Raw genomic sequence first — 27003 nt, forward strand, 5'->3', positions numbered from 1 at the left:
AGGAGCAAACCACCTAGAATAATGAAGCACGTCACTGACATTGTCTTATGAAAAAGTAAGCAGCACTGTTAACTATAGTGTGATTGCTATTTAAAATATCGACTAGAAATATGTGAGCTCCATTATTGCAATCCAACCTCTTTTTTTGTATGCAGTTCTTAAAGAGATCGTCTGTGTGGATGTCATTGTAATTATGTGTTTATATAAATGTAAATATCCCCATATAGTCACTGAATATATACACGATTTCATAGCAACACTACATTGTTTACTTACCAGTTCTCATCTTATTTTCCTAAAATAAGGTAATTAAAATGATTCAACTCCTGATCAGCTTATGAGAAAAATAAGTGTGTGGGAGTCTAAATGTTTTGCCTCTGGTGTGACAGTAAATAGAGCTTTTCCAGCATGTTTTTATTTTATTTTTTAATTTAGCCTTAATCTTCCACACTCTTGCTTTGATGCCTCAAGACAAACATTTCTTCTCGTTTCAATCTGTGTATTATTTTCACTGTTTAATAAGAGGTAATAAGCCTTGTTTTTCTTTCAACTGAATCCTATTTCACATACAAAAATACAATTAGGGCTGCAGCTGCAATTTATAACAATTTAAAAGAAGATGCTATGTAAATGTAATGTCATTGTACATTATATAGGTAGGTTGAACCTATACATATAGACCTATACAATGTGGCTATTATTGTGCAAGGATCCTGACTGTAAAGGTAGAGCTCCTGTTGTGCAGGTGATGATCTACTCTTCTAGAGCTGCATTCTGTCAGAGACATATTTCTGCTACCTAGCATTTCTTCCTCTTGGAAAACATAGAAGTTAATAAGAAGACCAAGCAGATAATCACCATATAACCTCAAGCTTGCCGTTTTTGGTTCATTGGTTTTCATACATAAAGAGAACAGTAAAGGACAAGAGTAGGCAGTCATTTCTTAGCCAATATTCTTTAAAAAAAAGCACCTAATAGTAAGCACAAATTAATTGAGATTGGGTGCTACATCTGAGATGGGTTTCCAATAGAGGAAGTAAAACTGCAAATGCACCCTTCAATAGATGGCAATTGACATTGGTATCTACAAACCAAGTGAATAAAATTAGTAAAAAAAGATGTTCATTTGTACCCAAGTGTAACAATAGCCATAGCAGCCAATGTGCTTGCTGTGGGGCCTTGAGCAGGCTTCAGCCCCGTGGGGCACCCTTACTTTGGGACTATGACTACCAATCTCAAAATTTCTTTAATCCGGTGCCATGTTACTCCTTGCTCTGTTGTCTGGAAAGGAATGAGTTAAAGATTCTGGATCCAAAGTAAGTTTTTACTTCCAGTGTGAAGTGAAAGATTTGGAGTGGAGTTCAGGGTAGGCTGCTCTCATGAATGAAGAAGCCCAAAAGAATTAAGAGAAAAGGAGGACCACACTAAAAGTTGGGGGTTCCAGTATTTTAATTCTGAAAGAAGCAAGCCAATGTGGGTAGGTGCAGCGTGGTGCGTCGGTAGTGATGACACACAGTCCGGTTGTAGATAACTCAAAACTTGCATTGAAGAGTATGGTCATGCAACTACAAAAAACCCAAGAGGGGGAGCACTGCATCGGGTAACACTTACAATGCATTGTAAAGAGGCAGTGTGTAAGATGTCTTTAGAGGGCGGAATGTGACCTGGCTGGTCTGGTCCCAAAAGGGAGGCTTCTGTGCAGGATTGTGTGTCCCTAGCCTGTCCCTACTCATCAGGAACGGTTCCCTGCTGCTAATCATTTTCCTTTATGGATGGGTGAACTTTCCCTACTCTGACAGCTTCCTAAAGGTGCTCCAAAACCAGGGGGCAAGGACTTAAAAAAGCCCCTGCTGACATAAGAAATCAACCAGGGGTCACCTGAATGCAACATATCCAACCACTACCCTCAGGGACCAGGAAACCATAGTGAAACCAGGTATCTCCTGACTTCCTCTCCAGCTATGGCACCATTCCTACAACTTGAATCAGCTGCTTGATTCAGCTGCTGTAGCCTGCTGTCTCACAGATAGTTATGTTCAATTTTTGATAATTTTAATCTCTTAAGTCTGGCATTGCTCCAGTCCAATTTTCACCAGTATACGGAGCCCGGAGGAAGGGGGTCCCTTTGAACTTTGGAAATGAGTTGGCTTGTTTTTCTCAGATATAATATAGTGAAATAAAATATCTGGACTCTTAGTTATTTTTGTGGCCATCCTTCCCAATTAAATTTATTGGCCATTTTCATGAAAGACTCTATTGAACCAATGGCAGCTTCTTTTCTCCACTAGATCAAACACTGAACCTTTTCCCTTTAGTGCCATGACACATATATGATCTTGTGCTCTGATTGGCTAATTTTACTGTAATGCAAAGGCAGAACTCTACACAGGGAACAATGCGGAAAACTGTCTTAAGTTCTCCTAGATGAATGGAAAGAAGAGGCAAGTCTCCTATCCACACACAGTTACTAAGCATTGCTCCTAATGGTGTGGAAGATATTACCCAATATTTGATAATAGTTTGAATACAAAATCTCCTTTGCTTGAGGTAACAACAAGGGCATGCTGTACGTTTTGTTTCAGAAAAAGTAAAAACCCGTTGGTGATTTGAATGGCAGAGGCAAAGCTTGGGATGTGTAGTTTGGTGTGTCTAGAGATGGGTCAGAGTCATTGTAGTTGACAACATCAAGTTACTTTATTTCACCAAAGATGTGTTTTGTGGCTCAAACTTACTACTTCCTCCATTTTAGGTTCTTTGCTTCACTGGAGTGTGTTGCTCCTAATAGTGTGGGAGGTAGTAACCAATATTTGATATAAGTCTGAATACAGATACTCTTCATTGTTAGAGGTGGCAACATTTCAAGTAAGGGCATGCTGTACTTTTTGCCACTATTTTACACAATTTTCTATTATCTGGGTCATACAATTAAATGCTTTTGTCTTCAGATTGGGAGTGGGGCTTGGACAAAAGTCAAGTTACTGAAACAGCAAAGACCTACACTTAACTGCTTTTGTTACTTTAGGCACATTTTAGGCCAGGTCATGTACAAAGCACATAGAACACAAGCACGTTGGCTTGTCAAAACACTTTTACCAGTGGGTGATCTACTTTATCTACTGGATGAAAGATCTAATAAATTTAAACTTCTTGTAGCTTGTCAAGGCTGCTATTTAACTCTGTGCCAAATAGATATTTGGCTTGTTTCACTAAAAATCAGCATACCCTGTGTCTTCTTGCTGCAGACAAAGGACAGGCTGCCTTGAGTTGGCTCAAATAATATGGTCACCGGCCCAAGGCAGACCCACATACTTGTCCTCAGCAGAAAGGAACAAATAGCTTCCTTGATAGCAGCAGTGTATGTACACTGGCAAGACACATGGCCACACACAGAGAATCTATTCCGGCTTTTATCACAAAATTGTCACTTGATGTTCAGAAGACAGATTTTCCTGGACTTATTTTTCATGAAAGAGGAGCGTCACATCTATCCATCAACTGTGATATCAACTTAGGATACTAATTCTTTTAAAGGGGAACTTCACTCTTATAAAAACTACAACAAAAGTACTTTTAGACAAGGGCATAACTACAGGGGTCACAATTGTGACCCAGCCCCATGCTCACGGGGGACTGTGCAGCTTCCCTGTACACCTGTATAGGAGGGGTAGTGGGTGCAGCATATAGAAGAACTTATCCCTCCATTTTCCTCCTGAAGAGGAAGAATTCCAGCTTCTCCTCTTCTCCCTACCATGGGTATTCAGTGGCTGCAGGAAAATGGAGGAATCAGTTCCTCCTATCCTGCTTGCTTCTACAGCCCTCGGGCCCCTGTGCTTTCTCCTGACCCTCTCTCCTCCCCGCAAAACTGCCAGATTCCCCCCTCCTCTTTCCCACCGGCTGCTGCAGGTGATGTGTCAAGATGGAGATCAGGGAAGGGGTCGGTAAAGATATCATTTACTGGCCCCTTCCTTGTCTGAATAGACAGAGTCAATGATCATTACCAAACACTGACTGTCTATTCATAACTGAAGCCTAGAAAACTATGTTAACTATGCTTCAGTTCATGAATGAATGGGAAACTCTGTAGGCTGCAGAAATGGAGATTGGGGGCTGTGTTAATCTCATTTCTCTGTCTCAAAGGTGGAATATCAGAAGTTTTTAGACCCCTGATATTTCACAAAAGCCCCCAACGTGGCTCCTAAAAAAAAAATAACAAAAATAAAAAATGACTGACACCAGTGAACTGCCAGGGTAGCAAAGGTTGCACTTCTGACTGGGCTCTGGCGTTCCACAACCGGGCTCGGAGGGAAGGGCCCTGGCCGGAGGTTGGGAGGCTCTTCATAGTTTCTTGCAGCGGGACCTTAAAGGTTCTAGTTAGACCTCTGTCTTTAGAAATGTTTAGTAATGGCAATATAAAAGCATATACGTATATATAATTGCAGCCAATTTATCCTTTGCATACATTTTCTGTCTTTTTCTCCCCATCTTTCTCATGGTGGCCATTTTTACTAAGGGCGGATGAATCCATCTCCCTGGAACTTTCATCCTGCCTTTTGGAACATATGACAGGAACTTCCCAGGATACATCTGTGAGGCCAGAGTTACATCATCAATGTCTCATTCAGCCAGTGTAAAAACAGTAATTGTAAGTATAGGCAAAAATTGTTTTTTTAATTAATGAATGCAAGATGATTTCATATCAATATGCACAGGAGGGAACTGCATGCTGATGAGATTTTTTTGAAGGAGGGAAAAAAGTCTACTTTAAAGGTACAGCTACCCTTTAATGTGCCTCCACTTTAAAAATGTACTAGGGGCTATTCTTTGCAAACCTGCCCCCTGGTCTCATGCCATAGTAAATGCACATTTTGGTATGATTGCATTAGAAATCAACATTTTGACCAATTGCTAAAAAAGGATACGTTTTAATATTAACACTAACGATAAAAGGAATTTTTGTACCGGCTATACATAGCTCTACTTATCTTTCCTTATTTCTCATAATACAGTCGTGCTTTCTTTATGAAATTAAGTTAATTGCATGTTTTATATACACTTTACTCTCCCTTTTATTTACATATATAGTATATATATATAGATAGATAGATACATACACACACAGTGTGTATATTTCCATCCAGAACACTTTCACTGTGACACCGTCGATACAATTAGATGATTTTTCTAGGCTGATCTTTACACACTTGGGAGTCCTGTTTTCAAAATATGTATGTTAGAGACAAGAAAGGATTTTCAAAATAATAGCAATGCTAAAATGGAGCTATTTGTACTGGATTGCATTTACTGGAACATTTGTAGGAGGCATATAATGCCTCTAAAAGCATGTTTAACCCATTTATAATATAGTGATACTATGGTGATTTGCTCATCTCTCCAGAATATATCTGACAGAGTTTGCATCATTCCAGATTTCTATCAAGTATACATATTACTGTTGTATGATGCCACTATCTTCTGGGTGTCACATTTGTCATACAGAGATGGCTTGGCCATGTGCCCATACTGCACAAAAGAAGTATTCTTTAAAGCTGAAGTTTAGGTATGGCAATTTCTACATAGTTGCATTGGTCCAGCTTGGACCAACGTAAGTATTTATGTGCCATACCAGTGGGATCCCCCTGGAAGCTGGAAATCACTGTGGTAGACATCACTACTCCATTGATCTCCACTAGCTTCTGGGTCATGTGTCAAGCAACTACCCTGTTGCATTGTGAACACAGGAGGGAACACTTTGCATTTTCTCAATGAATGCAAAGTGTTTTCTGGCTAGACAAGGTAAAAGAAGGGGCGGTGATAACATGATCTTCACCTTGTCCAATCAGTGAAATTCTTGCCTGACTGTTCTCTGAATGGCGCCTGTGCCTGTATTCACTAAGCAGCAGGGTCGCCACTCGGCACTGGACCCGGAAGTTGATGGAGATCACTGTACTAGCAGTGCCTAATACAGTAATTTCCAGTTTCCAGGGGGATCCCACAGGAAATTCTTACATACATTCTTACTAGAAATGTGCATTTCATTTTGTTTCGATTCGTTTTTCAGACAAAAATTAAATTTTCTGAGATTTGGATGTATACAAATTTCTGAATGGTCATAGAAAGGACTGTCAGCGAATCAGGAAAAAAATGTTATAATGAAATTAACGATTGCATTAATTTCATTTGGATGCTGTCACAGGATGCGATAGTAATTCAGGTCCATGGAGAAATTACCATATTTTTCGCTCCATAAGACGCACCTGACCATAAGACGCGCCTAGGTTTTAGATGAGAAAAACAAGAAAAAAATATTCTGAACCAATGGACTGCAGACATAGTACAGGAAATGACCAGAGACTGCAGACATAGTACAGGAGATGACCAGAGACTGCGGACATAGTACAGGAGATGACCAGAGACTGCGGACACAGTACAGGAGATGACCAGAGACTGCGGACACAGTACAGGAAATGACCAGAGACTGCGGACACAGTACAGGAGATGACCAGAGACTGCGGACATAGTACAGGAAATGACCAGAGACTGCGGACACAGTACAGGAAATGACCAGAGACTGCAGACACAGTACAGGAAATGACCAGAGACTGCGGACAAAGTACAGGAGATGACCAGAGACTGCGGACACAGTACAGGAGATGACCAGAGACTGCGGAAACACAGTACAGGGGATGACCAGAGACTGCGGACACAGTACAGGGGATGACCAGAGACTGCGGACACAGAACAGGGGATGACCAGAGACTGCGGACACAGAACAGGGGATGACCAGAGACTGTGGACACAGTACAGGGGATTCCCAGAGCCTACAGACACAGTACAGGAGATGACCAGAGACTGCGGACACAGTACAGGAGATGACCAGAGACTACAGACATAGTACAGGAGATGACCAGAGACTGCGGACACAGTACAGTGGATGACCAGAGATTGTAGACACAGTACAGGAGATGACCAGAGACTGCAGGCACAGTACAGGGGATGACCAGAGACTGCGGACACAGTAAAGGGGATGACCAGAGCCTACAGACACAGTACAGGAGATGACCAGAGACTGCGGACAGTACAGGGGATGACCAGAGACTGCAGACAGTACAGGGGATGACCAAGAGACTGCAGACCTTTAGGGAGGGAGGGGGAGCGGGTACCTGAATTTGCCATTTCTCTTGGTGGGTTGGACTAGAGTTCGAAAATATTGAATCCTTCTGATTCAAATCCATCCAAATCGATAATACATTATATTACCAAAAGTATTGGGATGCCTGCCTTTACACACACATTAACTTTTAATGGCATCCCAATCTTAATCCGTAGGGTTCAATATTGAGTTGGCCCCACCCTTTACAGCTATAACAGCTTCAACTCTTCTGGGAAGGCTGTCCACAAGGTTTAGGAGTGTGTCTATGGGAATGTTTGACCATTCTTCCAGAAGTGCATTTGTGAAGTCAGGCACTGATGTTGGACGAGAAGGCCTGGCTCACAGTCTCCGCTCTAATTCATCTAAAAGGTGTTCTATCGGGTTGAGGTCAGGACTCTGTGCAGGCCAGTCAAGTTCCATCACCCCAAACTCGCTCATCCATGTCTTTATGGACCTTGCTTTTTGCACTGGTGCACAGTCATGTTGGAACAGGAAGGGGCCATCCCCAAACTGTTCCCACAAAGTTGGGAGCATGAAATTGTCCAAAATGTTGTTGTAGGCTGACGCCTTAAGTGTTCCCTTCACTGGAACTAAGGGGCCAAGCCCAACCCCTTAAACACAACCCCACACCATAATCCCCCCTCCACCAACCTTTACACTTGGCACAATGCAGTCAGGCACGTACCGTTCTCCTGGCAACCACCAAACCCAGGCAGAGAAGCGTGATTCTTTACTCCAGAGAACATGTCTCCACTGCTCTAAAGTCCAGTGGCAGCGTGCTTTACACCACTGCATTTGATTTGACACTTTGCATTATACTTGGTGATGTAAGGCTTGGATGCAGCTGCTAGGCCATGGAAACCTATTCCATGAAGCTCTCTATGCACTGTTGTTGTGCTAATCTGAAGGCCACATGAAATTTTGAGGTCTTTAGCTATTGACTCTGCAGACAGTTGGCGACTTCTGTGCACTGTGCGCTTCAGCATGCGCTGACCCGGCTCTGTCATTTTATGTGGCCTACCACTTCGTGGCTGAGATGCTGTTGTATGTGTTGCTTTTATTTTGTTATATTACCAATAACAGTTGACCATGGAATATTTAATAGCAAGGAAATTTCACAGATGGACTTATTGCACAGGTGGCAACCTACCACGGCATGACGCTTGAATTCACTGAGCTCCTGTGAGCAATCCATTCATTCACAAATGTTTGTAGAAGCAGTCTGCATGCCTAGGTGTTTGATTTTATACACCTGTGGCCATGGAGGTGATTGTAAAACCTGAATCCAATGATTTGGAGGGTTTGTCCCAATACTTTTGCCAATATAGTGTATATCGAATATGTAGCAATCTTCTGGAAAAACTGCAACATTTCTTCAATCCACCTGGACCAACAAATATATGAAATGAATGCCAAAGATACAAAACAAATTCCAGAAATGAATCAGTTCAACATAACAAATATATAACAAAATGAAATTCTTCAATGAACATATGCATCCGAAGGGAAACAAAAAGTTCTGGCACGCACATGTCTAATATTTACATTGGTCGAAGCTGGACCAAGAGATATGGATGGGTAGATAGATAGATAGATAGATAGATAGATAATAGATAGATAGATAGATAGATAGATAGATAGATAGATAGATAGATAGATAGATAGATAGACAGACAGACAGACAGACAGACAGACAGAGAGACAGATAGACAGATAGACAGATAGACAGATAGATAGATAGATAGATAGATAGATAGATAGATAGATAGATAGATAGATAGATAGATAGCAGGGACGGACTGACCATTTGGAAACTCGGGCACTGCCCGAGGGCCCGGGGTCAGTAGGGGGCCCCATGAGATGCCCTTGGTACCTTTTTCATAGGCTTTTTTGAGTTTGGGCAAGGGCACAGGGGCCCCATGATCCCCTATTGCCCGGGGGCCCCATGAGTTGTCAGTCCGCCCCTGATAGATAGATTTTCTAATCTGTGAAATGTGTCTGTCGTAGCCTATGCACTACAACGTAACCAGCTGTCAGTTTGGAGAGAAGCTCTGACAAGGATCCATTCTATTCCTAATAAAGATCACTTTCTCTAATATTTATTTAGCAATGTAAGTCATCCCAGCTCTAGAGCTTTCCAGGATGAATGCGTTCCGAGCAGCTGTGTGCTGGCTGCTGTTTGTACAGTAAGTGATACCTAGAACATCTTCAGGAGACGGATTCATCAAATTACTAAGTGTGTCAGTGAATATAAATAGGGGGCTGAAGGGATTACTGCAGATTGTTACAGATGTATTTCTTAGCTAAGGCTGCTTTGTATAGAAATGACAAATGTCATTTGGAGACAGAACTGACACCGTGTAATGCTTATACAACTTTCCGAAGATTTGTTCTACTTTAGGCTAATTTGTAAGTGCTTTGGAAAAATACATGGCTTGTAGGCAGGGGATTTATAGTGCTCTGGAGAGTGCTAATAGGTAGAAGTAAGGGCAAGAGCAGCGAAAATGTAAAATACTGTATCTCATTCTTGCAGTGTGAAAAGTCAATAAATAATATTAGAGTTTTATTGAACTCATGTTATGACTTTTGTCCTGAAATATTGGATTGTTATTCTGCTTGAGCTGTGTTTTTGTAAATGTATGTTCCAGAACATAATGTATGAATGTCCTGGTGTAGTCTACTTTCAACTGTCAGTCCTCAGCACTTGGAGAATGTAGAAGAAGGAATTGGATGAGGCATGTGCTTTCTCCAGCTGTCATATTGGATTATGTTGTCTCTAATCAACTGTCACATAGTTCTATAGTTGTAAACAGGAAACTTAAAGTGGATGTAAACCACAGGGATGAAATATTAACAAAGCATATCCTTCTGCAGTGTGTACTTGTCTCAATCTAGAGCACTACATATCACTTCTCTCTGCTTCTTTGTTCCTCTGCTGTCAGCATGAGTCACTTCTGACAAGTTTTCCTGACACCAAGAGAAAAATGGTGACATAGGAGGCACCTCCAGCAGATTGACAGCCTCAGCTCTGTTCCTGTGAGCTGTGATGAGGGGTGCACGTCCCCTCCCTCCAATCAGCTTTCAAAGCTTTTCTCACTGATGTAACATCAGCTCCACCCCCCCTCCCCCCTGCTTTCCAGAGCTGAGAGATTCTGTGTAAATTCTGCACTTTGAATGGATTTAGGCGGAAGACGGCTATAGATAAACAGGTACGTGATAGGAGGATTTGTTTCATCTCTGTGTATCACCTGAGGCCAGTCACTTCACTGGGTTTACAGCACCTTAACCTTAGACTGTATCTAAAGCAGGGGCGGACTGACCATTTGGAAACTCGGGCACTGCCCGAGGGCCCGGGGTCAGTAGGGGGCCCCATGAGATGCCCCGGTACCTTTTTTATAGGCTTTTTTGAGTTTGGGCAAGGACACAGGGGCCCCATGATCCCCTATTGCCCAGGGGCCCCATGAGTTGTCAGTCCGCCCCTGATCTAAAGTCTTTTTTTTTCCAGTTTTGGATAGAGTAATGAAGGGTTAGTACCCCTGTTAGAGATTTATAGCTGTGACAACCAGCTGTTGATGAGTTAAATAATAAAGCATACATTTATTTCCTATGAACATTTAGGAAGAGATTTACTAAAACTGGAGCACTCAGCATCTGCTGCAACTGTTCATGGTGGCCAATCAGCTTCTAATTTTAGCTTTTTAAGCTTTGACAATAAAACCTGGAAGCTAATTAGTTTCTATGCAAAACACCAAATTTTGCATTCTCTAGTTTTAGTAAATCTCCCCCACGAGTTACCTCTCATCAACATACAAAAAGGAAGCCCAGCTTCTAGATCTTTAACTCCTTGTTAGGATAGACAATTTTCAAATGTAGTTTGCAACTGATAATGAGATGTACCAGCACAGTACAAGCAGGAAAAATGATGGTATTGTATGCATGACAAATATTCGCTACGGGGGGGGGACCTCTGGGGGAATAAAGGATGGAAAAAGATCTGGGGTCCTTGTAGACCACAGACTCATCAATAGCATGCTATGCCAAGCTGCAGCAACCAAGACTAGCAGATTAAGAATATGTATTAAAAAAAGGTATTTATTCCAGAGATAATGTTTCAATTCTACTGCTTTACAAAACTCTGCTTTGGTCACATCTTGAGTATGCCGTGCAGTTCTGGTCACCAGTCCTCAGGAAGGAGAAAGTCCATAGAAGGGCATCAAAGCTATAAAGGGGGCTGGTGGGAGGGGGGCTTCAGTTGTGAGGAATGACTACAAAAATTAAACATATTCTCCCTAGAGAATGTGATAACAATATACAAATCTTCAATATTATTCTAAGGTCACTGAAGAATACATGTGACCACATAGTGGAATTTGATGAGAAGCTGTTCAATCTCCAGTAAAATTTAAAAAAATCCCCCTTGCAGTGCAGTGGTGGGGGCACTGCCCATTTATGCTAGGTGCAGGAGATTGAGGAGTAAATATTTACCTTTACTCCTCCTTCTAGCAGGTTCCCTCCAGTACTGTGACCATCCTCCGCTCACCATTCTCCTTACAGATCAAGCCCTGACCCTGATGAAGGAAGCATCTTTAAGCTAGAATGCATTGAATATATACAGATTTTGTCTGAACCTTTTTTTTAATGAAACATTTTGGACTTTAATATTGTAGTGGGGTGCTCATAGATCTCCAATCTCCTCTGAGATGTATGGGCATTTTAACTTTTCCAGGTTTGGAGCTGACATTCCTCAACTGCTGTAGCCAGGTTAGCAGCTAATCAAGCACAACATGTGTTGATTAGCTGTAGTGGAAGGCCAGTGATGCTCCTTATGTCTCAAAAAAAAGTACTTGTTACCTGTCCACGTTGTCACATAGCTGTCACTTGATAGTAATAAAGATAAATGAAAAAAAGTGTTAAAAAATATCTTGTTATAAAATAAATAAAAAAAAAAAAAATTGAAAAGCACCCCCACTTCCCACTATACATACACATAAATGCAAATGTGCATGTAGGGCCCACACATGTATGCAAACAGCCATTGCGTCATACATGTGAGATATGGCGTTGAATGCTAGAGTGACAGCAATAATTCTGTTTCCAATTCACTGTGAAATCTAAACTGATAACCTGTAATGGCTTTTAAAGTATCACTTATGAGAAATTTTAGGTACTGTCGTTTTTTGCCAATTTATGGGCGCATGCAGTTTTGAGTCTTGAGATGTTTTATGTCTATTTATGCAATGCAACCCCATATTTTTTATTTCACAGAAAAATTTTATTGCGCCTATGTGTACTGAAATTCATTTTATTGTATTTTTTTCCAAAAAAAAATGTATTTGATACACAGTTGTGCAAAAACAATATGTCATAAAAAAAAATGCAACTGCCACCATTTTTTCCTATAGGGCCTCAATGTTTAATCAATCAATGTTTAACCACTTGCCTACCAGGCACTTATACCCCCTTCCTTACCAGGCCAATTTTCAGCTTTCAGCGCTGCCGCACTTTGATTGACAATTGCGCGGTCATGCAACATTGTACCCATATGAAATTTTGATCATTTTTTTCTCACAAATAGAGCTTTCTTTTGGTGGTATTTAATCGCCACTGGGCGCTTTACTTTTTGCGCTATAAATTAAAAAAAAGTGCAAAAAATTTGAAAAAAAAAAAAAGTTTATTTGTTTCTTTTATAAAATTTTTCAAACAGGTATTTTTTCTCCTTCACTGATTTGCGTTGATGAGGCGGCACTGATGGGCACTGATAGGCGGCACTGATGGGCACTGATAGGCAGCACTAAAGGGCACTGATAGGCAGTACTAATGAGGTGGCACGGATAGGCAGCACTGATAGACAGCACTAATTAGGGGTCACGGATAGGCGGCACTGATATGCAGCACTGATAGGCGGCACTGATAGGTGACACTGATGATGGGTACTGATAGACGGCACTGACTGGCATCACTTCTGGGCACTGACTGGCGGCACTGACTGGCACAACCCCTGGGCACTGACTGGTGGCACTGACTGGCAGCACTGGTGGGTGGCACTGGTGGGTGGCACTGGTGGACAGCACTGGTGGGTGGGCACAGGTGGGTGGCACTGGTGGGCACAGGTGGGTGGCGCTGGTGGGCACAGGTGGGTGGGCACAGGTGGGTGGCACTGCTGGGCACATGTAGGTGGCACTGCTGGGCACAGGTAGGTGGCACTGCAGAGTGGCACAGGTGGGGGCACTGCTGGGCACAGGTGGGGGCACTGCTGGGCACAGGTGGGGGCACTGCTGGGAATGGGTGGGCGGGGCTAGTGGGCGCACAGCTGATCGGAACTTGCGGGGGTCACTGCTGGGCACCGATCATCAGGGCACTGATCATCAGTGCCCTGATGATCGGTGCCGATCCCCGCTCTGACAACTGCCGGTTCTCGGCAGTACTTTCCTCACGATCTGACAGCGTGAGGAAAGTGCAGCCGAGAACCGGCACTTGCATTTTCCTGTGATCAGCGTGTCATTGGACACCGCTGATCACGTGGTAAAAGGCCGGTGGGATCGGCCTTTCACCACATCTCGTGATCAGCTGTGTCCGTAGGACACAGCGATCACGGAGATCGCCGGGTGCGCGCCCCCTGGGGCGCGCAGGAGAGCGCGTTCTGGGAGGACGTCATATGACGTCCACTCAGAACTGGCCGGCCGCGGTGAAGCCGTCTTTCGGCTATGCGCGGTCGGCAAGTGGTTAAAGAGGTTTAAAGTAACTTTTTACTTACAAAAATGTTTTTGATTTTCACGTGTGTGAAAAGGTCAAAAATTGCCATGGTAAAAAATGGTTAAGGACATTTTTGAAATTTTGATCTGACACAAAGTATTATATTGTATTGTAATTGTACTGTCTCCATGTATTTTGTAAAGCGTGTGCAAATGGCTGGTGCTAAATAAAGCACGGTGGCTAAATGGTTGGCACTTCCCCCTGGCAGCGCTAGGGTTCAAATCCCAACCACGGCACCACCTGCCTGGAGTTTGCATGTTCTCCCTGTGTCTGCCTGGGTTTCCTCCTACACTCCAAAGACATGCTAGTAGATGAATTGGATCCTGTCTAAATTGGCCCTAGTATGTGTATGTATGAATGTGAGTGAGGGATCTTAGATTGTATGCTCCTTGAGGGGAGGGACTGATGTGACTGTACAATGTATATGTAAAGCGCTGTGTAAATTGATGGTGCTCTTTAAGTACCTATAATAATAATTTAAAAAAAATAGTATTAAGAAGAAGAACCTTCACAGTAGACATTGGCATTTTATTTAGTCTATAAATATTGTTTCTGAATATTTGTATGCAACACAATGTGTTTATAAATGTATTTGTGCACATTGGAAAATTACTGTGTTGGTTGTTCTATGCACTTGACTGAATAGTGCACATATTCATGGTTGTTGAATTTATTTTCTGTGCAGTTGTTTCTGGCTCGGTTCTTATTTATGTTTGAACTTTGGGTATTCCCATCCACATTTGTGTGTTTCAGCATCTCCTGTTATAAAATAATTATAAAGTCCAATATGGAGAGTAAGACCCCCTCATAATGGCCACAGAACTCAAGTGGGAACTCAAGTGATCTCATCATTAGAGTCCCCCAGACACAGAAGAAACTGACTGGTGGTTTTATTCCCCAACACCTTCAAAATTTAAAAGAATAATTTTGGGGGGAGTGGCCTTTTACCATAAAATCGCAAGTTGGCGGGTGGACTGAATCCTTGAAGCTCAAATCCCACTATATGTATACGAATATGTACTTTAGTTACCAGTCTCATTGTCACTACAGCACTGTACAGACACTAGATTGGGGAAGGTATACTGATTACGTTGCGTTTTAAAAAAAAACTCTGTCCTCTTCCATTTAGGCAGAGTGGATTGGAAATAGCCGATTGTAAAAGAACAGCAGAGTCTTTTGCTCCCAGTCGCCAATAGAGCAGGCTGTGCCGTGGCTGCTCTGCAGGTACTAAGCAGACATGGATGTGTCATCCACTTGCTTTGCTCTTATTAGCAAGGGATCAGAATATAGATCCCCTGCTGATCGGAGCAGAATTTGCCCCATGGGAAACGGGCCTTATAGGATGAGCCATCCACAGGAGGTTATAGCAGCTCTCATACCCTTTATTCTCAGATAGATCTGTCCTTCTGGCAAATGCCAGAAATGCCAGATATCAATACCAGGCCTGCCTTATATTCACAAATTTTGCTTACATGGTAAAATAGTATTATACCTTCAGAAAGAGGTTCTAATTACAGTACCATATCCATGGATATAGTAACCCATGCAAGTCTGTCAATTCCAGCATTTAGTTGCTTAAAAAAGATACTACCATAAGTCATTTGTTATTGCTGTTTGGGATTTATCTCTTAAGTGAACCTGTCCTGAAAGAAAAATGAAGGCTGCCATTGTTGACCTGCTTCAGAAAATGCTATCGGGCTGACTCTCATTGATTTTAATGCTTGAGTTCCATAGATGGGAAAGGCATAGTGAAATCAGACGGAGCTCAGAACTCTTGGTCTGCATACCTGCTGAAGGTCAGTAACAGTGCTGAAGCCACTGGTTCAAGATGACAGCCTGAGAACAAATATTTTCTGAAGGTCACTTCAGCAAAGGCATCTGTAGCTCAGACCACTAACAGGCCTTCTGATTTGTTCCAGGTTCTGTTCTCTACTGAGTGAAAAGCAGCCAGACAAACAGCAGCTCCCACAGTCTCACAACACAATGACCAGACAGTTAGTGTCTTTTTAACGTTTAATACTAGTTGAACTTAGATGGGGTGCAGGGAAGCTTTGGGATACTTCAGTATTTAATGCACAAAGTATTTGGAGAATGCTCTCTATTCTTTCTACTCTCTTCAGGGGCACCTCCTTCTTTGCAGAGGCTAGAGACACAAGCACTATCTTTAGCAACACTGACTCAGTCACAAGGATCCCACTTCCAAGCCTCTATTCACTGTGTCTCAGATACTTGGATACCTCCTTGTCCAATATTGGCTAGACACTGTTCCATGAATCTCCAGGCAGGATCCTCAGTGCACCTGTTTTTACTGTGCTCTAAGATGCATCCAGTAAAAATAGACCACCCAGCTCCCACTGAGCTGGAACCAGGGGTGGACTGACCATTTGGAAATTCGGGCACTGTCCGAGGGCCTGGGGTCAGTAGGGGGCCCCATGAGGTACCCCTGGTACCTTTTTCATAGGCTTTTTTGAGTTTGGGCAAGGACACAGGGGCCCCCATGATCCCCTATTGCCTGGGGGCCCCATGAGTTGTCAGTCCACCCCTGGCTGGAACCTTGGTGAATTCTCTGCAACAGGCTTTAGCCAACCTTGCCAAGGGGCTTCAGCCCTTAAGGTTGGAGTCTTCTCCGCCTGGACCCTCCTGGGCTGCTCCAGGCCTCAGACAATTTATGGGCTCTCTCTCTACCTTCTGGGTACACACCTCAAGTGATTGGCTAGAGTCACATAAATATTCAAGTCTGCCTCTTCCAGTCCACTACACTCTAGAACAAGGGTATTGCATTAAAATTCAAGGAGGCCCGGTCACTAAAATCTTCTTCTGCCTGAGGTCCAAAAATGAATGTCCCCATTAGTGTTCCCCCTTACATCAGGTTCCCCCTCCAGAGTAATTTATTACATTTGGTGCCGCCATCAGACTTCCATCCTTTCCATCCTTTAAATAAGTTGCCATCGTCAGAGTACCCCCCTATATAGGCATTCCCATCAGAGCGCCCCCTTATGTAATGTGTTCCCATCAGAGTGCCCTCATACATCAGGCATTTCCATCAGAGTGCCCATTACATCAGGCATTCCCATCAGAGTGCCCCCTTACATCAGGCATTCCCATCAGAATGCCCCCTTACATCAGGCATTCCCATCAGAGTGTCCCCTTACATCAGGCATTCCCATCAGAGTGTCCCCTTACATCAGGCGTTCCCATCAGAGTGCCCCATTATATCAGGTTTCTGCATGAGAAGGCCCCCTACATGTGGTATCTCCCATCAGTGTGCCCCTTTACATCAGTTCTCCCCATTAGAGTACCCCATTATATAAGGTTCCCCCATCACGGAGACACCTTACATACTGTGTGCCCATCAGCATGCCCCCTTACATTAGGTGTCACCATCAGAGTACAACTTTACATCATGTATCCCTTACACTCAAAGTACCCCTTTCCAGGGGCGGACTGACCATTTGGAAACTCGGGCACTGCCCGAGGGCCCGGGGTCAGTAGGGGGCCCCATGAGATGCCCCTGGTACCTTTTTCATAGGCTTTTTTGAGTTTGGGCAAGGACACAGGGGCCCCATGATCCCCTATTGCCCAGGGGCCCCATGAGTTGTCAGTCCGCCCCTGCCCCTTTCCATCATATTTCCCCATCAGAGTGCCCCTTTACATAATATTCCCCATCAGAGTGCCCCTTTCTATCACATGTGCCCATTAGAGTGCCCCTTAACATAAAATGTGCCTATATGTGCACCTTAGCATAACATGTGCCCATCAGAGTGCCCCCTTAACATAAAAGTTGCCCACCAGAGTACCCCTTAAAATAAAATAAGCGACATATCTTTCATACTTCCTTAACCCTAGGTTCACACCTATGCAGGTTGCATTTGATGAGTTACCGTATTGCGTTGCGTTTTGTGTTTTTGCACTTGTGTTTTTGATGCGTTTTGCATTTTGAGGGTTTTTTTTTATTTTTTCTATTTGTCTTGTTGCTAGGCAGATTTTAAATGCAGAACGAATCAAAAACACAACACAAACGCAATACATGCTTTTCTGCAGCATTCCCATTGAAGTCTATAGAACCAAAAATGCAATGTTTTGCGTTAAAAAAAGTCCCTGACCCTTTCCAAAAAATGCACCGGGTGAAAACGCAGAGATGTGAACCTGTCCCATAGGAAACCATGTTAAATGGACTGTACTGCGTTTCTACAAAACACAAAACGCTGGAGAAAACGCTTAGGTGTGTACCTAGGTAATACAGATTTCTGAATGATAAATGATCATTTTTAGCAACTCAGTTGTGCCACAAAAAACAGTAGTAATGAATAACCAATTGATGTCACACGCATAGTGATCTGATCATTTAATCAACTAATAAATGTGACTAAGCTACTGGAATTAAATTTAAAAATTGCAAACCAAAGACCCTCCAGGTGATCAATTAATGAGCTCTCAGTCGATTCCAACTCTGCCAAGTTGATCAACTGCTGCTGAATTTTGTTGATCCTTTCTGATCGATCAATTAAATATCCTCATGTGTTAGAGAACCATTTTTATTTCACATCAATCAAGAAATAATTTCTGAAATATTGCTGGCATTTATAAGCTGACCTATCGTATCTTTGATCAATATTTTCAGTTGATTGGAAAATGTGAAACAATGCCATGAGTGTTGTATTGGGTAATAGATAGATTGTTTGCAATCTCTTTTATATAAATTGAATATAGATTTCTATATTTATGGCCACCATAAGAGCAGCCATTAATCGATAGGTAGATGGAACAAATGGCTCCTTGTGGTATAAACTACAGGTAGAATGTACTAAAACAGCATGTAATAGTGATCAATCGCACACAAGTGGAGCATTGTACAAGAGTAATCACTACTACACACTACTTGTGTTTACACCCTGGAGAGTCATTTGTTCCATCTGTTTACTCATCAATCACTACTATTCCTGTAAAGCCAATTCTGCTGCTTAGGTGAAAAGCAAGCCCAGGTAAAGTGCTCAATATTTTAGCATAGAAAATGTGCACGGTTAGGCTGAGCACTGATGGGGAATGACTGCTTCAAGTGGATCTATTATTAAAAAGAGATCACACTTCAAATGAATTAATGGGGCTCTAAGTAGGTTAGGTTGAGTAAAGAAAACACGTAAGTATTTATCAGTATAAAAAACTCTGAGCACCATCATGTTTCACAAAGATTTGGTAAAGATGACAAGGAACCTGAATTACTAAAGGAAAATGATCATTGTAAGGATGAATCACCATGGTGCATGTGCATTGAGAACTGCCGTGAGTGCATGGATGCAGAGTAGTGTTTCTCAACTTTCAGTCAAGGCAAAATGATGGACAGTCCCGAGGCACCCTCTAAAATGATGGACAGTCCCGAGGTACTCTCTAAAATGATGGACAGTCCCGAGGTACTCTCTAAAATGATGGACAGTCCCAAGGTACCCTCTAAAATGATGGACAGTCCCGAGGTACCCTCTAAAATGATGGACAGTCCTGAGGTAACCTCTAAAATGATGGACAGTCCCAAGGCACCCTATAAAATGATGGACAGTCCCAAGGCACCCTCTAAAATGATGGACAGTTCCAAGGCACCCTCTAAAATTATGGACAGTCTTGAGGCACCCCATTCTAAAATGTAAAAAACCATTCTAATAGTTTGATAAAACACATCAACATCCACACATGAAGGACACCCAATGCTAGAGGTGATTTATTCTTCCATATCAAATATACTATTGCACACTGGTACTGACTAGTATTCCAGTGTTTCTCTCAGTTTTTCTCCATCACTGAGCTATTGTGACCCCAGCACTGATGGAAAGGGGCAGAGAAGGCTCAAACTGGGATGCTATGCAGGCAACTCACTGCTTATCAACTGATGGTGTCATTGGATGTCAGGAGGCCGATGGCTAGGAGGTTGTAATGGCAAACAATGAATACCTGTGGCTTTGTGTCTTTTAAAAATATTGCCAAGGCACCCCTGAAGAAACCTCAAGGCACCCCAGGGTGCCTGAGCACCCTGGTTGAGAAAGGCTGATGTAGAGTATACAGTATGTGTATAGTAAATGCGATCCCTAAACCTATCTGCTAAAAGTAGCTTTATTTAAAGAAACAGGGCATTTAGCTTTTTGGGCTTTTTTTTTTAAATTAAAACTACAGATCAGATAAAGATTTTTGGGGGGAGTTTGAGGAATAGGGGGGTGCAAAAATCGGCGTAAAGTGGAGCTCTAGTCAAAATCTAAAAAAATAAAAGTCATCAGCTACAAAAACTACTGCAGCTGCTAACTTAAAAAACAGCCACTCACCTGTCCCCCGATCCAACAGTGTCCTCACTGCAGCTGGTTTCACCAGGTGTCCTCTGTCCCCAGCACCGACATCTTAAATTTGGGCACCCAGCTGTGAAGCTTGCATGTGTGAGTAGCACTGCACCTTGTGAATGGTTTTGAAGTCTTCTGGGACCTGTCACATGTCCCAGAAGACTACAGGGAGGGAGGGAGGACTCTTTCACCAGGCTGTTCATTTCAACAAAAATCTTCCTATATGGTTATACATCGGTCAACTTTTTGACCATTGACAGGTTAGATGAATAACATGTTTATCTTATTACAATGCTACTGTATATGGAAGTTAGTGGGATGTATTAGGCATCAAGTAAACATGTTGTCCCTGAAGTTCATGTGTTGAAAGCAGAAAAATAGGCATCACAGTTTGTTGTGCATAGGGCTTTGTAGCCACAGTCAAAAAAACAAACAAAAACTCCCAGCTCACTTACCAGCCAGTCTGCAACAAACTGAATTAACCCTGTCTGACAGTTCACGCTAAAAACAAGGGTTTTTTTTACATGAACTGTTAGACAAGGTTAACTTTTTTTGTTGCAGGTTGGTAATAAGTAAGCTGGGAAGTTTTGTTTTTTGACATGCGTCGCCCTTCCATGTGCTCTTTGCTGCAAAGGCTAGTTATAGCTTGGGGTGGTTGCCATTTGTTTGTACAGTTGTTGAATTGGTTTGGGGACACATCAGCTGCCATTGTGCTTTTGCTGGGCTTCCTCCAGACATACCTGCCCCTGATCTATCCATTATTATATACTATGTGCGCCAACATGGGAGACTCTTAAAATTATAGAGCTAGGGCTACAGTACTTTGAGGTGCTATGATGTGGGCACTGCAGCTTACTCATATATTTGAAAATGTGTGCAAACTAAACTCCTTGTTTTTAACATGAACTGTTAGATGGGATTAATTCAGTTTGTTGCAGGCTGGCTTGTAAGTGAGCTGAGAATTTTTGTTTGTTTTTTGACATTTGTTGCCCTTCCATGTGCTCGTTGCTGCAAAGGCCAGTTATAGGTTAGGGTGGTTGCCATTAGTTTGTACTGTGTAGCCACAGAATGATCTGGGTTCCCATGCTGACCTGTGTCCACATCCAACAGAGCCTACAATGGGCATGTGAGCATCAGAACTGAACCACGGAGCAATGGAAGAAGGTGGCCTGATTTAATGAATCATGTTTCCTTTTACATCATGTGGATGGCTGAGTATGTGTCAGTTGCGAACCTGAAGAAGAGATAGCACCAGGGTGAAGTATGAGAAGAAGAGAAGCTGGTGGAGGCATTTTGAGGTTTTGGGCAATGTTCTTGTCAGGAATGGACTCACCACTGGTGGTGGGACTTAACTGCCGTGTGGGCTGCAGTACCAGGGCTGGCCAGCGGGTGCCCCCAGCAGCCAGAAGCTCACTCCTGCAATCAAGTCATCACCTGAGGCTGATTGCAGGAGCTGTATTTAAGGAGTGCCCAAGCCTGCAGTCAGTGCCTTGGTGTATGTTTCCCATGAGCCCCTGTACCTGCATCCTGTCTGCTTCCTGCCTGATCCTGATTCTGCTTTGATCCTGACTCTGAACAAACTCCACCTGTCCTGACCTCAGCTATTCCTGACCACTCTTCCGCTCGCTCCTGGTACCGTTTGCCCGTTTGCTACTGACCCGGCCTGCCTGACTACGTTTGATTGTATATATGGTTATACTGTTGGAGGTTGGGTTGTTTACACTGTGTTATGTTTACCTTGCACTGCGTTTGTGTTGTTTAGTCTTTAATAAATTGTCTTGTTTACTCTATACCTGAAGCCTGCGTTTCCCTGTGTCAGTCCACACATCTCTGGTCATACCCGGAGCCCTGACAGTTCTACTGTGAAACCTATGGTCCTGCCATGTAGATGTTACTTGACATGTACCACCTACCTAAACATTGTCGCTGACCAAGAACACCCCTTCATGGAAATGGCATTTGCTGATGGCAGTGATGGCAGCAGGTCAATGAGGCCTGGCACACTGCAAAAATGGTTTAAGAATGGTTTGAGGAATACAACGAAGTTGTGTTCGGTTTGAAGTGTTGACTTGGCTTCCAAATTCTCCAGATCTCAGTCCAATCAAGCATCTGTGGGAAGTGCTGGGAAAACAAATTCAATCCACTGAGGCCCCAACTTGCAATTTACAGAACTTACAGGATCTGCTGCTGATAGCCAGGTACCACAGCATACCTTCAGAGGTGTTGTCGCATACTGACCTGTTTGTGGTTACGCAGCCCATGCACAATAAACTGAAATGCCCATTGTTTTCTGCTTTCAACAAATCAGCTTCAGGGACAACATGTTAATTCGCTGCCTAATATATCCCACTGACTTTCAGATGTCAGTGTAATCAATGCTCACCTAACCTGTTGGTGGTCATAAAGTAATGGCTGATCGGTGTACGATCTTAAGGAAAGATTGTTGTTGAAACAAATAGTCTGCTGACAGGTTCTCTTTAAGACATAAACTACACCCTAATCTCTCAGTAATCTGAAATTAACCTCTTGTTGGCCATTGCCTATAATTCAACAAGTTCATTTCAACTGCACGTGAGACATTTGTTAACCAAGGCTGCGATTAAAATTCTTCCATGCCGTTTGGTCCTCCGCTGCGGTGATTCGATGGATGTAGATGTTTTTGTCTGGTCTGCTGAGAGAGACAGCTATTCACACTGTCCTACACATTATCCCTTAATTGGCGAGCCAACCAAATGCAGCTTGCACCCTGTTTAACTCATCCATATTAATCGTTGAAAATATGAATCACTCTGAAATGAATCACATCGCATGTGGAGTGCTAACTTTTTGTATTTTATTATTTTCCAAACAGGTCTCTTCCTCAGCCATCCATTCCCTCCCCTTAAAAAACACAAAAGCAATTAACAAATAACCTGTTTTAACCCTGGACATCTGCCTGCTAGATTTTAGGCCTAATTTCCCCTTTTTTGTCCCCGTCAAGAGCTTGTGAATAGTGTCAGGTCCGGATTTAAGGCAGAGTTCCCAGCTCAGGCTGTGCAAGTTGTCTTTAGCTTTTATTCCCAGAACAAAGGCACTAACAGGTTGGACAAAGAAGGTTTTTCTGTTCCAGAGGAGAGAAACTCATGTTTAGACCCCAGGCAACCAACTTGGGCTTGTTTGGCTTCCATTCTCTTTCCATAGAAGGGCACATGGAGTCTTGTTGAAGAATGTGTGTATTCTCCTAGTGTCCTATTCAGAGGTCCCCCTGGGAAGTCACACCTTGGGCTGTCATCAGCTGCAGATATGCCGGCCACTTGAGACTGTCCCAAGACCTGGGTGAAATGAGAAACAATACATTGAAAAAACTCCTAATTAAACAAGGCATGGGGGGGTGACTTTGTTTTAATGTCTCTTAATAGGCATAATCCTACCGTATAGCTAAATAAATACATGCGGGGTGTTTAGCTCAGGCCAATATTTACAAAAGAATCCTTTATGTAATGAAAACCTAATCACTAAAATTTCATATAAGCTTTTAACGTGCTAACGTCATATAAACTGTGTGTGTGTATATATATATATAAAAATAATATATATTCCTAATGTAATGAATATACTTAATTAAATGAAAAAAATCACTAAAAGTTCATATAAGCTTTCAACATGCTAGCATCATATATAATTTTATATATTACTGCATATATATTAATATTATATAATTTTAAAATATGCATATATATCTATATCATATAAGCTTTGAGTGTGTTAATGTGTTATATATATCTATAGCTATAAATATATATATACATATATAGATAGATTTATTTATTTATTTATTTATTTATTTATGACATTAACACACCAAAGGCTTACGGTACATGAAATTGTATTTATAAATAAATTTATGTTTTCCCTTATTCTGGATCAACTGTGAGTAAAGAAAAATGTATATGGAGATTTGTTCTTGTTATTTTTAATTTATAGAATAATGTATTTTTTTTACTCTGAATAACTATGTATGATATTTTATATATTATAACAAAAATGATATAAATATATGTATAAAATACATTTATACAGTATACAATGTTTAATGTAATAAAATAAATTATATACTCTCTCTCTCTATATACAGTTGCAAGAAAAAGTATGTGAACCCCTTGGGATTACGTGGAGTTTTGCATGAATTGGGCATAAAATGTGCTCTGAACATCATCTAAGTCACAACAATAGAAGAACACAGTCTGCTGAACATAATACTACACAAACATTAGATGTTGCCATGGTTTAATTGCACATAACATGTAAACATTCACAGTGCAGGGAGGAAAAAGTATGTGAGACCCTAGCTTAATGACTTCTCCCAGAGCTAATTGGAGCCAGGAGTGAGCCAACCTTGACTCCAATCAGTCTGATGATATTGGATGTGTTGCTGACAGCTGTCCTGCCCTTAAAAAACACACACCTGTTTTGGGTTTACTGGTTTCAAGAAGCACTGTCTGATGTGAACCATGCCTCGCAGAAAAGAGCTCTCAGAAGACCTACGATCAAGAATTGTTGACTTGCATGAAGCTGGAAAGGGTTACAAAAGTATCTCCAAAAGCCTTGATGTTCATGTGTCCACGGTAAGACAGACTGTCTACAAATAGAGAAAGTTTAGCACTGTTGCTACTCTCCCTAGGCGTGGTCGTCCTGTAAAAATGACTGCAAGAGCACAGCGCAGAATGCTGCATGAGGCAAAGAAGAATCCCAGAGTGTCAGCTAAAGACCTACAGAATCTCTGGCACATGCTAACATTGTTGTTGACACATCTACAATAAGGAAAACATTAAACAAGAATGGAGTACATGGGAGGACACCACGGAGGAAGCCATTGCTGTCCAAAAAGAATATTGCAGCACGTTTGAAGTTTGCAAAAGAGCTCCTGGATGTTCCACAGCACTACTGGCAAAATATACTGTGGACAGATGAAACCAAGATTGAGTTGTTTGGGAAGAACACACAACACTATGTGTGGAGAAAAAAAGGCACAGCACACCAACATCAAAACCTCATCCCCACTGTAAAACATGGCAGAGGGAGCATCATGGTTTGGGGCTGCTTTGCTGCCTCAGGGCCTGGACGGATTGTTGTCATTGATGGGAAAATGAATTCCAGAGTTTATCAAGACATTTTGCAGGAAAACGTACGACCATCTGTCCGCCAACTGAAGCTCCGCAGAGGATGGGTGATGCAACAGGACAATGACCCAAAGCATACAAGTAATTCAACTAAACAATGGCTGCAACAGCACAGAATACGCCTTCTGGAGTGGCCCAGTCAGAGTCCTGACCTCAACCCGATTGAAATGCTGTGGCATGACCTTAAGAGAGCGATTCACACCAGACATCCCAAGAATATTGCTACACTGAAACAGTTTTGTGAAGAGGAGTGGTCCAAAATTACTCCAGATCGTTGTGCAGGTCTGATCTGCAACTACGGGAAACGTTTGGTTGAGGTTATTGCTGCCAAAGGAGGGTCAACCATTTATTAAGTCCAAAGGTTCACATACTTTTTCCTCCCTGCACTGTGAATGTTTACATGTTATGTGCAATTAAACCATGGCAACATCTAATGTTTGTGTAGTATTATGTTCAGCAGACTGTGTTCTTCTATTGTTGTGACTTAGATGACGTTCAGAGCACATTTTATGCCCAATTCATGCAAAACTCCACGTAATCCCAAGGGGTTCACATACTTTTTCTTGCAACTGTATATATATATATATATATAATGTACAGCGCTGAGCGAACTATTGGCGCTTTATAAATACTGTATAATAATAATAATATATGTATGTGTGTGTGTATGTATATAGTATATAGTATATATCACATAGACCCATAGACTTTTGATAGAGACTACACATATAGGCAATGTCCACTGTTATTGCAATCAGGAAACCCACCCAGCTACTGTTGGAATGTTTGTTGATAAGAAGTGGGTGTAAAGAAATTGCAGGAGATCAGCCACACTAAGATGAAAAAAAGGATTTTCCTTGTTCATCATTCCGACCGTTTGTGATAGTGACGTGGCTGATTTTGTACAGATGTCACAGAGGTCCTAAAGCCCCAGTAAACTTTTTTTAGAAAAAAATCAATATTTTCAGAGAGTCTGTTTCATTTTCTAACAGTAAATGGAGTCAAATCAACAATCATTTTGACCATAGTGACAAGGAAAATTGAGGGAAAAGGATGGACATTTTTTTCACAAACAAATGAAATTCTAACTATGAATGTTTTTTGTTCAAGAAAAATTATACTTATTGTCATGTGCATGTGCGCTCCAAAATTCATTGCAGCATTCAAACCATTGCATAGCAATCAAACTACATTTTTTTTTTAATTTGTCGAGTCCATAGTGGTTCTATTGAATGACCTGAAAAACATTTTTTCTGGATTTCCATACGCATGTTCAAATGAAATGCCACTGGTGTATGGCCAGCTTTACTCTCTGCAGTCATTCACATTGATCATTTCTATCATTAAAGATCAATTAAAGAGTCCAGTTGAAATTAGTCTTTAGTCTAATTTCTGCCAATTTACTGGTCATTTTGTGCACATAAAACTATCCAATAAATGTTATATCTTTTTCTACAGTAAGTCTTCTTCGGGGTTTATTTACTAAAGAGATGAAAATTCTTAGTAAATAAAGTAAAGTTAAAAAACCTTAATAGCCAATTACAATCTGTAAAAAAGTTTTTTCCTTGCACAAGATTTCATTTTACACATCATAATTTTATTCACTAAGCAAAACAAACCTTCA

The 27003-nt window shown here is 41.9% G+C and overlaps 1 long non-coding RNA gene across 3 annotated transcripts in view; it reads right to left on the reverse strand.

The window, feature by feature from the left end:
• Nucleotides 1–23031: 23031 nt before the first annotated feature.
• LOC149467652 (uncharacterized) overlaps nt 23032–27003 on the reverse strand; it is a 69224-nt gene continuing 65252 nt past the window's right edge. For all 3 annotated transcript variants that reach the window (XR_016311891.1, XR_016311890.1, XR_016311892.1), the window contains one exon: nt 23032–23531. This is a non-coding gene — a long non-coding RNA (uncharacterized LOC149467652). The remainder of the gene's footprint in view (nt 23532–27003) is intronic.

Source organism: Staurois parvus, unplaced genomic scaffold, assembly GCF_062004578.1.
Source record: "Staurois parvus isolate SC_StPar_1 unplaced genomic scaffold, SC_StPar_1.0 ptg000104l, whole genome shotgun sequence".
NCBI classification, from domain to species: domain Eukaryota; kingdom Metazoa; phylum Chordata; class Amphibia; order Anura; family Ranidae; genus Staurois; species Staurois parvus.